Below are 10,486 nucleotides of genomic sequence, written 5' to 3' on the forward strand. Positions count from 1 at the left end.
TAGGTAGATAGGTAGATATAATATAGCGAGAGAGAGAGAGAGAGAGAGAGAGAGAGAGAGAGAGAGAGGGGGGGAGGGATAGGGGGGGTGGGGGGGGAGAGGGATAGAGGCAGATAGATAGAGAGAGAGAGAGAGAGAGAGAGAGAGAGAGAGAGAGAGAGAGAGAGAGAGAGAGAGAGAGAGAGAGAGAGAGAGAAACAAGGTGGGGGGGGGGGCACATAAAATTAACAAAATGTACAACTCAGCGTTTTCCATGTTCAACTCAATCTCTAAAATATCTCAGATCTTATTTGTACTAGCCTACTATAGATCTAGAAATCTCAAGTGTCACTGATGGTTGTCTATAACATGTGGGAACAGATCTCCACTCAATACTAAAATGAAAAGACTAAATTTCAACAAAGAGTCACTGATGGGTGTCTACAACACATGGCCCAATAAAAATAATAACTAAACAAAGGGTACACACACACGTGCCCAGTTTAATTAGACCTCCCCTCCCTTCCCTCCCCCTCTAGTCTAGCCAGGCGAAACCGGCGGCCAGCCAAGGAGCGTGTTGCTAACATGCGCTAACAAATCACTAGGCAAGTGTGGTGTGTGCCACGCGAACGGCGACTTGTCCTTTCTAGTCGTAGCTCCTCTTTCTAGGGTATGAGTATGTATGTGTATAGATCATAGCCCTACTATAATACTCTTTTAGTACGCCATGGTATAGATCAAGGAATTTACCCAATGGAAACCGTACGGTGCTCTTATTGGCTAACCAACCAGCGGCCTCGATGAGAAAAATATCCGCCATTGAGACGTTGGTTTGGAATCGCGTTACTATAGTAAACAAGCGCTGATCGGCCGTTCATGAAAACAAGTTGCTGCTCGCTCGTTTAACTCAAAATTATTCAAAACGATCTCTCTAAAATGATATAAATGTGACTTCTTAAGGTTTTCTTCACGGTCAAAACCACACAACATTCTATTAATGATTATGTCCGAGGCAAAAAGGAATATTGACAGGTCGACCGAGAGTTGAACTCGTGAGACGACAAACATCAATGCGAAGTGTAGCGAGAGTCAAGCTATTGTTTGTCTTGTCCTGTTCAATATAGAGAAAAGGATAAATAGTATAGCCTCGTGTGTGAGTGGTTGCGTGTCATAGTCATGTTTTTAAATTGTTTCTGTTGTTTATGTGTGCAGTGATGACTCTCTCACACTCAATTTCAATGCCGAAAGAGGAATTCCCGCACACAAGAAAGGGGAATTGGGGTGGTATTTGGCATACATATTGTATAGTATCTAGTTCTAAATAGATAACTGATTAGAATTATATTATGATATATAAACACAATGCCAAATACAATTCCGAAGTTTCCTTATTTCAAATGAAGTAAAGCTCCAAAACCTAATGGTAGTGATTATAGTACTGGTGTTAGTGAGGTGATGTGGTGTTGGTGGTGGTTGTAGTTGTAGTAGTAATAGTGATGATGATGTGGTGGTGGTGATGATTGTAGTTGTAGTAGTAGTGGTAGTGATGATGATGTGGTGGTGGTTGTAGTTGTAGTAGTAGTGGTAATGGTAATGATATGGTGGTGGTGGTGGTTGTAGTAGTAGTGGTCGTGATGATGATGTGGTGGTGGTGTTTGTAGTAGTAGTAATGATGCGGCTATGTGGTCTAGTAGTATGACACTCGCTTTCGGATCGGAAGGTCCTGGGTTCGAGCCTCGCGCTCGGCGCATAGTTGAGTCCTTGGAAAAGGCTCTTTACTCACATTCTCTCACCGTACTCAGGTGTAAAATGAGTACCTGGCCGTTAACAGAGTTGTCTTTGTCCGAAAAATTGTAATATCGCCTAACAGGCGTCATGTCCCGTCCTACATGTTAAATGTTGACCAGGGACCCCCTGTAAAGCGCTTTGAGCACATTTAGTAGATATTGCACTATATAAAGCTCAATTAAAAAAAAAAAAATATTTCAATGATGATGATATGGTGGTGGTTGCAGTAGTAGTAGTGGTAGTGATGATAATGTGGTGGTGGTTGTAGTTGTAGTAGTAGTGATAGTGATGATGATGTGTTGGTGGTTGTAGTAGTAGTGGTAGTGATGATGATGTGGTTGTGGTGGTTGTAGTAGTAGTTGTAATGGTGATGATATGGTGGTAGTGGTGGTTGCAGTAGTAGTGGTAGTGATGACGATGTGGTTGTGGTGGTTGTAGTAGTAGTGGTAATGGTAATTATATGGTGGTAGTGGTGGTTGTAGTAGTAGTGGTAATGGTAATGATATGGTGGTGGTTGTAGTAGTAGTGGTCGTGATGACGATGTGGTTGTGGTGGTTGTAGTAGTAGTGGTAGTGATGCTATTGTGGTGGTGGTTGTAGTAGTTGAGGTAGTGATGATGTGGTGGTGGTTGTAGTAGTAGTGGTGGTGGTGGTTGTGGTAGTAGTGGTAATGATGATGATATGGTGGTGGTAGTTGCAGTAGTAGTGGTAGTGATAACGGTGTGGTTGTGGTGATTGTAGTAGTAGTGGTAGTGATGATGATGTGCTGGTGGTGGTGTAGTAGTAGTGGTAGTGATAATGATGTGGGGCTGGTGGTTGTAGTAGTAGTAGTAGTAGTAGTAGTGTTAGTGATGATATTGTGGTGGTGGTTGTAGTAGTAGATGATGTGGTGGTTGGAAAACACATTACAGGTTATTATAATACATGATTACACACATTCTCTAACTTCATTTCTTGACAGCTTCATTGTGCCATAAATATACGCAACAGTTCTGAAACATTTTATTGTGGATTTTGATATTGTTTGTTGTTTTTCTTGTGTCGTTATGTTGACATAGAGACCGAATGAATGGTAATGACTACATTCTCAGCCAACAATAAAATGGCGCTGAATGCTTTCATTGGTGGACACTTTTTAGGCTTCGTACGTATTCTCATTCGTTTAATTCTATGGTATAGATAGAATGCTGATGACGTCACGCAATGACCTACTTTAGTTCCGGATGGCAAAAGAACTTGGCTGGCTTGTAAACATTGATGTGAAACGAGCTCTAGTCCAATTTTTAAAACGTGAAACGTGCCAAATAACTGCATAATCATCGGATGTGTCATGGACTAAGGGTTGCAACTGAGTATATTAACAAGTACAATTTAACTTGGTTAAATCCCTTATATTGAGACTGCTACCGTTGGAACTGTATTCTGGTTACGCAACACTTTTTACCAGACTAAGAAATAAACATGTTGCTTTGAGTTCCATACTAAACCTTCAGACTTCAGCTTGTCATTCCTTTAATCAAAACATTACAGGATGCACTAGAAGACAGGGTCGAGATGGAGTCAAAATGTTCAGGTTACCATCCATTAGGAAGACGAAGGACCCAAAAATAATAAATTTAACCCAGCGGAGACAGTTGCAGCGAACAGAAGAAAGGGATTTGACGATGGCTCAAATCTAACTTGCAGCCACCGAGTTTGCAATGATCATTTTGTTAAAGGTAAGAATTGATGGATAAATTAAAATCTTAAATATTATATATACGATATGAATTAATTTTAATTATTGTGAACAAAGTCAAAGCAAGTTTACTTCGCTCCAACATCATCATGTAGCCATTGTGGGCCATAGCATGTCACGGAGTTGGCGGCAACCGACCAAGGTCCTTGCCTTAATTTCTGACGTTGCAAGTTTATGATTCAGTAAATATGTGTTTTTTTCTTTTTTCATGGAAGAGAAATCAAATCAAAAATTTCAAACTCGGTGGTCTAACAAAATCTACGGGGAGATTTTTCACCGATGTGACTTTTCTGCGAAACTCCGAAGTTGGAGAAATCATCTGACTCATCTCAGACTCGGATGTAATCTGTAGTCTGTAGGCGGTCTAGAAGGAATCATTTTTATTTTATGGTCCATACACGGTCCGGATGGATGATCTTTTATTTGTGTTTAGTTATCAGATAGGACCATGAATATTTCATGCATTTGTCGTGCAACTTACTCTAAATCAAAACCAAATGTCTCATTACCGATAGTGATAGGGCTACTTTCGTTTTCAAGCTTTGGCTTTTATGAGATTAGGAAGTCTTTCATTATTGTTCTGGTCATTCATTTCAGAATTATAACGTTCCAGTTTATAACTTATGCTTTGTCAAGATTATTTTATTGTGCATTTTTAAAACATGTTCTCCATTTGAAGAAATATTAAAAGTAAGGTTGCGTTTTTCTTAAGTTTTTTTTTCGTTCCTCCGTTGGTGGTGTATTGTAAAGTAACACGAACAAACTGCTTTTCTACACCGCTGTTGGACATGTAAATGCTAGTTTTTGACAGAAGTTTAACACGCTGTTTAGTGATTGCCAGTGTCAGTTTATAATGATAGTAATGGTTATTTTTTTACTGACAAAATTAATATTATAATTATTATTATTTTAAATTTTAATCCAAAGAAAGAAACAATCGACCTCTATCAATCCACTAAAATGACTTTTCATAATTTTCATAGTTAGAAATTAATTTTAACTCAAGGTGAGGATTAGTTATAATGTTTCGTATAGTCATTGAATTAGGGCCTTCATATGGATTTTTCCCAAATATGACAATAACAGAGCTGCCAACTGTCACGGAACTTCCATGAAATTCACGGAAATAGACTACGAGTCACGGATACACGGAAACACACCATTTTGTCACGGAAATGGTTGCACGGGCGAAATAAAAGTAATTTTTTTTTTTTTTCTCTCGCCGGGATGCATAACGTTTTAAAATCGGATGTCGGGTGATCAACGCGTGCTAACAACAGGAAGTTGCCTTAATCTCGTTAAGATTCAACCCGACAAAAACCGACAACGGCATAATATTCATGGGCGGGGTAGCCAAGACTGGCCTCAGTAAGTAAAATCCAATCGTTGTGAAGGAAATGACAGGCCCTGTCACTGCCGCAGGGTGTTTTCAGCTTTGATTTTTATAAATTTGCCGACAGAAAAGATATGTTTCAGAAATTGCGATTTAAATCCTATTTTATTTGCGGGTGAAAATCGTTGACATTGCACTTTGTTTAGTAAAAATCGGTAAAAAATTACGACTTTGGTGATGAAAAATGACTTTGAAGACAATTATTGTAAACTTTTAAAAATATTATGAATAATTTATAACTCCCTTATTTGTGGGTCGATTTTGTCATTCGAGGTATCAATTTTATTGTAATAAAGAGATAGGAACTTCAGAGTTATTTTTTCTGATGCGAAATTATTACTTTGTAATTTTAGCACCAAGAAAAATAGTCGGTAAATAAATTTGTTACACCTCTTTGATAGACCGCCAGGGTCCGTTCGTGTAGAATTGTGAATCAAGCGTCTCAAAGTCTTCGACCAATCACAGGCTATCTATCCATCTGGCCGAAACAAAGACGCTTCTCCCGTCGATGTATTACGCTATTGTTATGCAAGGAATATAACACCTTATTGAGTAGGCCTAAAACCTAAAATTTAAAAGTAAAAAATAAAATTCTGAGGAATTTGAAAGTCACATTGCTGAAATCAGCTTGAAAAAAGAAGTACATTGGTCTTTGTTTCATAAAAATCGGTTGAAAACCAACTGTTTTACGAATAAATTTGATTTTAAAAATTGCTTTTGTTTATTTTAGCTTTTTTTTAGCAACTTTTTTATCTATCGGCCGATTTTCTTGATTTTTATATCATTCTTTATATCTCAAAGGGACGAGATCAGTGATATACTTTGTTTGTTTCAAATGTAACTAGAACATAATTTGGCTTTTTTACCTATCGACCATGCCTGGATAATTTATTCAACAACGTGGCGATGTGACGCAACTATTCCATGGCTGTCTTCCACTGCCTAAACGATGATTCAATTCATTGTTGACGGCTGTTGACACGTGAGCTGCCAGAACGACCAATCGTTGAAGGGTCAAGATGCTCATTAGGCAATCGTTCTTCGGTCAAAAAACTTAATATCTATATTTTGACAATTCCGTAATCGATTTTTTCATTACACACATCGAATACTATACATTGTTTGTTGGATTCGTGTCATTCAGGGAATCGTCGATCGTATTGTTAAAATAATCTTTCATTGCCGATTCTGATTACGAGCGCATGTGTTCTTAGTTCTTTCTTTCATTTTCATTCAATTGTTGGAGCTGTTCATACGTGGTCTTGTCTACTGTTAAATTCGTTTGATTTTTCACTTTATTCACTTTTCTACTTTGTAATAGTTTGTGATTTCTTACTGTGCTTTGAAATGGATACACCGCCAGCAAAACGGAGGAAACAAGCGGTTCTTTATCGGCCCGAGATGACTGAGAAATTTCCTTGTCTCATTAAATCGTCCAAAAGCCCTGGTCACGTTTACTGTACGGTGTGCTTCAATGACTTTTTAGTCGATAGTGGTATGAACGATTGTTCTAGGCATGTCAATGGACCTAAGCATATTAAAAATGCTAAATCAGTGAGTAGTGTTAAGTCTGTGTCTTCATTCGTCAATGCTCATGCTAAGAGTGTGGAGTCGGTGACGAATGCCGAAGTGATGTTCACTGGATTTTTAGTGGAGCACAATATTCCGTTAGCGGCTGCTGATCATGTGGGAAAACTATTTAAGGCAATGTTTTTAAATAAGTCTGTGTCTGCTAGGGAGATTATAGAAAAATATTCATGTGGCAGAACCAAGTCAACTCACATTGTGAAGGAAATGGCAAATCAGGAGACATCCATGTTGGTTGCATCGATGAAAACAGGAACATTTTCTATTGCCACAGATGCAAGCAATGATAGAAATGACAAATTGTACCCCATCATTGTTCGATTGGCCATAGATGGAAATATTGTTACTTCCTTATTGTCTATCATTGAAGTGGAGGTAAAAACACTGGAGTAAAAATAGCGGAGGCAATTGTAGGGGAATTAAAGTCAAAGGACATCAGCTTGGATAATTGTTTGGCTTTCACCAGTGACAATGCTAATGTCATGGTAGGTAAAAAGACTGGATGTTATGGTGAACTTCTGAAGTACAATTCAAACCTCATCAGTACAGGGTGTATTTGTCATAGGCTCCATCTTGCTGCAGAGTGGGCAGCCAAACAGTTGCCAGTCAATGTCGAGCAATTTTTCATTGACATTTATTATTATGAGAAGAGTGCCAGTAGAGTGAAAAACTTTAAAAATTTCCAGGAAGAATGTGGAGTGAAGCCATCAGAGCTCTGTAAACATGCCCCGACACGTTGGCTTTCACTGTCAAAGACATGCCTCTGGGTTCTGGAGCAATGGCCTGCACTGGAGAGGTTTTTTGAAGAAGAATGCAACAGCACTACAGAGCAGGCAAAGGAGATAGATGCAGAGGAGAATAAACAGGATAGGAAAAAAAAAGTGTTGGACAACCTGAAGTCAAGAACATTGAAGGCTTATATCCACTACCTTTCATTTATCCTTCCTGAATTTGACAAAGTGAATATGCAACTTCAGTCGGAATCTTCAATGGTTCATGTCCAACTCCGTCTGGTACAGCGCTTCATTAGAACTCTTATGACAATGGGGCTAAAACCATGTGCTCTTACCCACAAGGGAGTTACAGATGTTGACTACAAGTCAGAGTACAACAAAAGATCAAATGGTGATCTTGTTATTGGGGAGGGGACAAGGAAGAGTCTGGAGAAATTGAATAAGGAGAAGGAACAACAATTCTATTCATCTATAAAGAAATTTTTACAAACTGCCATTACTTACCTTTTAAAGAATGGACAAATGGAAGCTATTTATTTAAAGAATGCTGAGGTGGCTGACATCAATGTGAGGCAAACAGCCACATGGAAACAGTTGGAATATTTTTTAAATAAATTTCCAACCATTTTACCACAGGATGCAACTAAAGACGAGTTGCAAATGCAATTTGTAGAATATCAATCTTGTGAATTACCAGATAACTTGCCTGATGAAATGGGATTGAAGTGGAAGGTGCTTGGAGAGTCTGTGAAGGATATAACAGGACATCTTTCATTGAACACATTAGCCAAAGTCATGACGTCAATTCTTGCAATTCCTCACAGCAATGCCTCATGTGAACGCATCTTCAGCACAGTGAGGAAGAACAGGACAGACTTTCGGTCATCAATGTCTGTTGAGACACTAGAATCCCTAATGATTCTAAAACAAAAAGATGTAGTGTGTCACGAGAGGAAAAATGCTCCAGAGTTGCTGAAGCTATGTAAAACAGCCACAGCAAGAGCTCTCAACAAGGAGTAATAACTATGGAGGAGTTGTAATTGTAAATAGTGTAAATACTAATGTATATATATATAAATAAATGTGGACTCGTAATATTATTTTATTTGGAACTAATTAAATTAGGACTATGCATGATGTGATTAAATTATGATGTGAAAAGACCACCATGACGACACTCTCCATGATTTGACGTTAATATCAGGACAAGAGTTTCTGGTGAGTATAATATTTCATATTTTTAGTGTAAATAAGCGACGTTCTGTTGTCACTGAAGTGTCACTGAAATGTGTCCCCCAAATGACTTTGTCCAAGTTGGCAGCTCTGCAATAATAATAATAAAAAAATTTCAATTAAAAAAAATTGTCCTTTGGGATCCCGATACTTTCATTGCAGCTATGTGGTATAGTTATCACCGTCATTTTGGAAGGATTAGGGTTCCAGACCCGTTCTGAGCAGTTGAGTCATTGGGAAAGGAACTTTATTCACATTCTCTCACCATACTCAGGCATAAATTGGGTAACTGGCTTTTAACATAGGCCTGTAAATTTGCCGGCATTTCTGGTAATTTCGCTCTGCCGGAACAAAAAATTAATTAAAATACTTTTTCATTTTGTTTAACAGCCTATTGAATTGGTAAAATTCTAAGAAAATATTCTGGGAAATGGGGATTTTTGCTCATGTTATTGAAAAAGCTTCAGCTCGAGGATTTTCAGGCAAGTTTTTCAGGGGGCAGATGCAGGCCTGTTAAACAGCATTGTCTATTTCCGGAAAAAATGTAATATCGCCTAACAAGCGTCATGTCTCGACCTGCATGTAAAGTCTTGCTGTTGATAATAATAATAATGGTATAGATTTATAGTGCGCCAAACATCCCTTCATCAGGAGGGCTCTGGGCGCATAACATAGATTAACTTAATCATGAAGCCCTAACACAGTACGCGAACAACGCTAATTATACACATGATCAAAAGAAAGCCTGTCGGAATAAGAATGTATTCAATCGACGCTTGAATTCCTCTAGTGAAGAAGTGTTGGCTATAAACCCCTTGCAGAGCGCTTTGAACAAATTTTCATTTAATGGAAATTGCACTATATAAGTGTTCTACCCTTGTTCTAATTTGACAAAGCTTGATTTAAATTTAACGGAAAGCTTAAGGATTGTAAAAAAAAATAATTAAAAAATTGAGCTTTATATTATAGCGCAATATCCAATAAATGTGCTCAAAGCGCTTTACAAGGGGTCCCTGGTCAACAGCAACATTTAACATGTAGAACGGGACATGACGCCTTTTAGGCGACACTACAATTTTTCGGACAAAGAAAACACTGTAAACGGCCAGGTATTCATTTTACACCTGAGTATGGTGAGAGAATGTGAATAAAGAGCCTTTTCCAAGGACTCAACTATGCGCCGAGCACGTGGCTCGAACCCATGACCTTCCGATCCAAAATCGAGTGTCCACTAGACCACATAGCCACACAAGGACCAGGACCAGATTGTAATAGGCAAGAAATGACGTAATATATTTAAACAATCATATTTTTTGCCTTTACAGGAAGGCCAGCATCACTGCTTGATGAAACTGATCCTGATTGGGTTCCAACGTTAAAGCTTGGACATGGGGCAGAGAAAAAAACAGACCATTACTCATGTCATAAAGATAGGAACAAACGCAATGACTGCAGGCAGCAACGGCTCTAGTTGAACAATCAACAATTGGAGAAACTAGCTCAATCATTGACCATGTAAATGTAAGTGTATTGATTGTATCTGTTTAAAACAATATTTATGTAGGCATGATATCTCTTCCTACATGTTAATGTTAATGTTTCTGTTGGCTTGGGACATCTTGTAGAGTGCTTTGGGTGGATATTGCATGCGCTATATAAAAATAAAAGCAGATCTCACTCTCAGGAAATTTAATAGGTCCAAATCAAGCAATTTTTTTGGGGTAAAAAGTGAGGTTAGCAACGTTTGTGCCGTTCATTACACTTTAAGGTCATTGCATTGCCAGTTGAAAGGAAGTTGAATAGAGCGTGAAAAGATTGTAGATCTATGCACATAACAATAGACAAAGGGCACAAAATCATATTTCATATTGCAAAGTTAAGACACAAATCTATGACTATGAGGAATGTAATAAGACAAAGGGGAATAGAGAACATATCAAGTGACTTCATTTGCTCATAAGGTATGTAAAATGCCTGTCCAGTGAGCCAGTAATGAAGTCAAAGTTTGTCCAAATTGTTGGTGCAAGAACTGGCA

This window comes from Berghia stephanieae, chromosome 13, assembly GCF_034508935.2.
Source record: "Berghia stephanieae isolate SIO BIC M18660-M18661 chromosome 13, UCSD_Bste_1.3, whole genome shotgun sequence".
Classification (NCBI taxonomy): domain Eukaryota; kingdom Metazoa; phylum Mollusca; class Gastropoda; order Nudibranchia; family Aeolidiidae; genus Berghia; species Berghia stephanieae.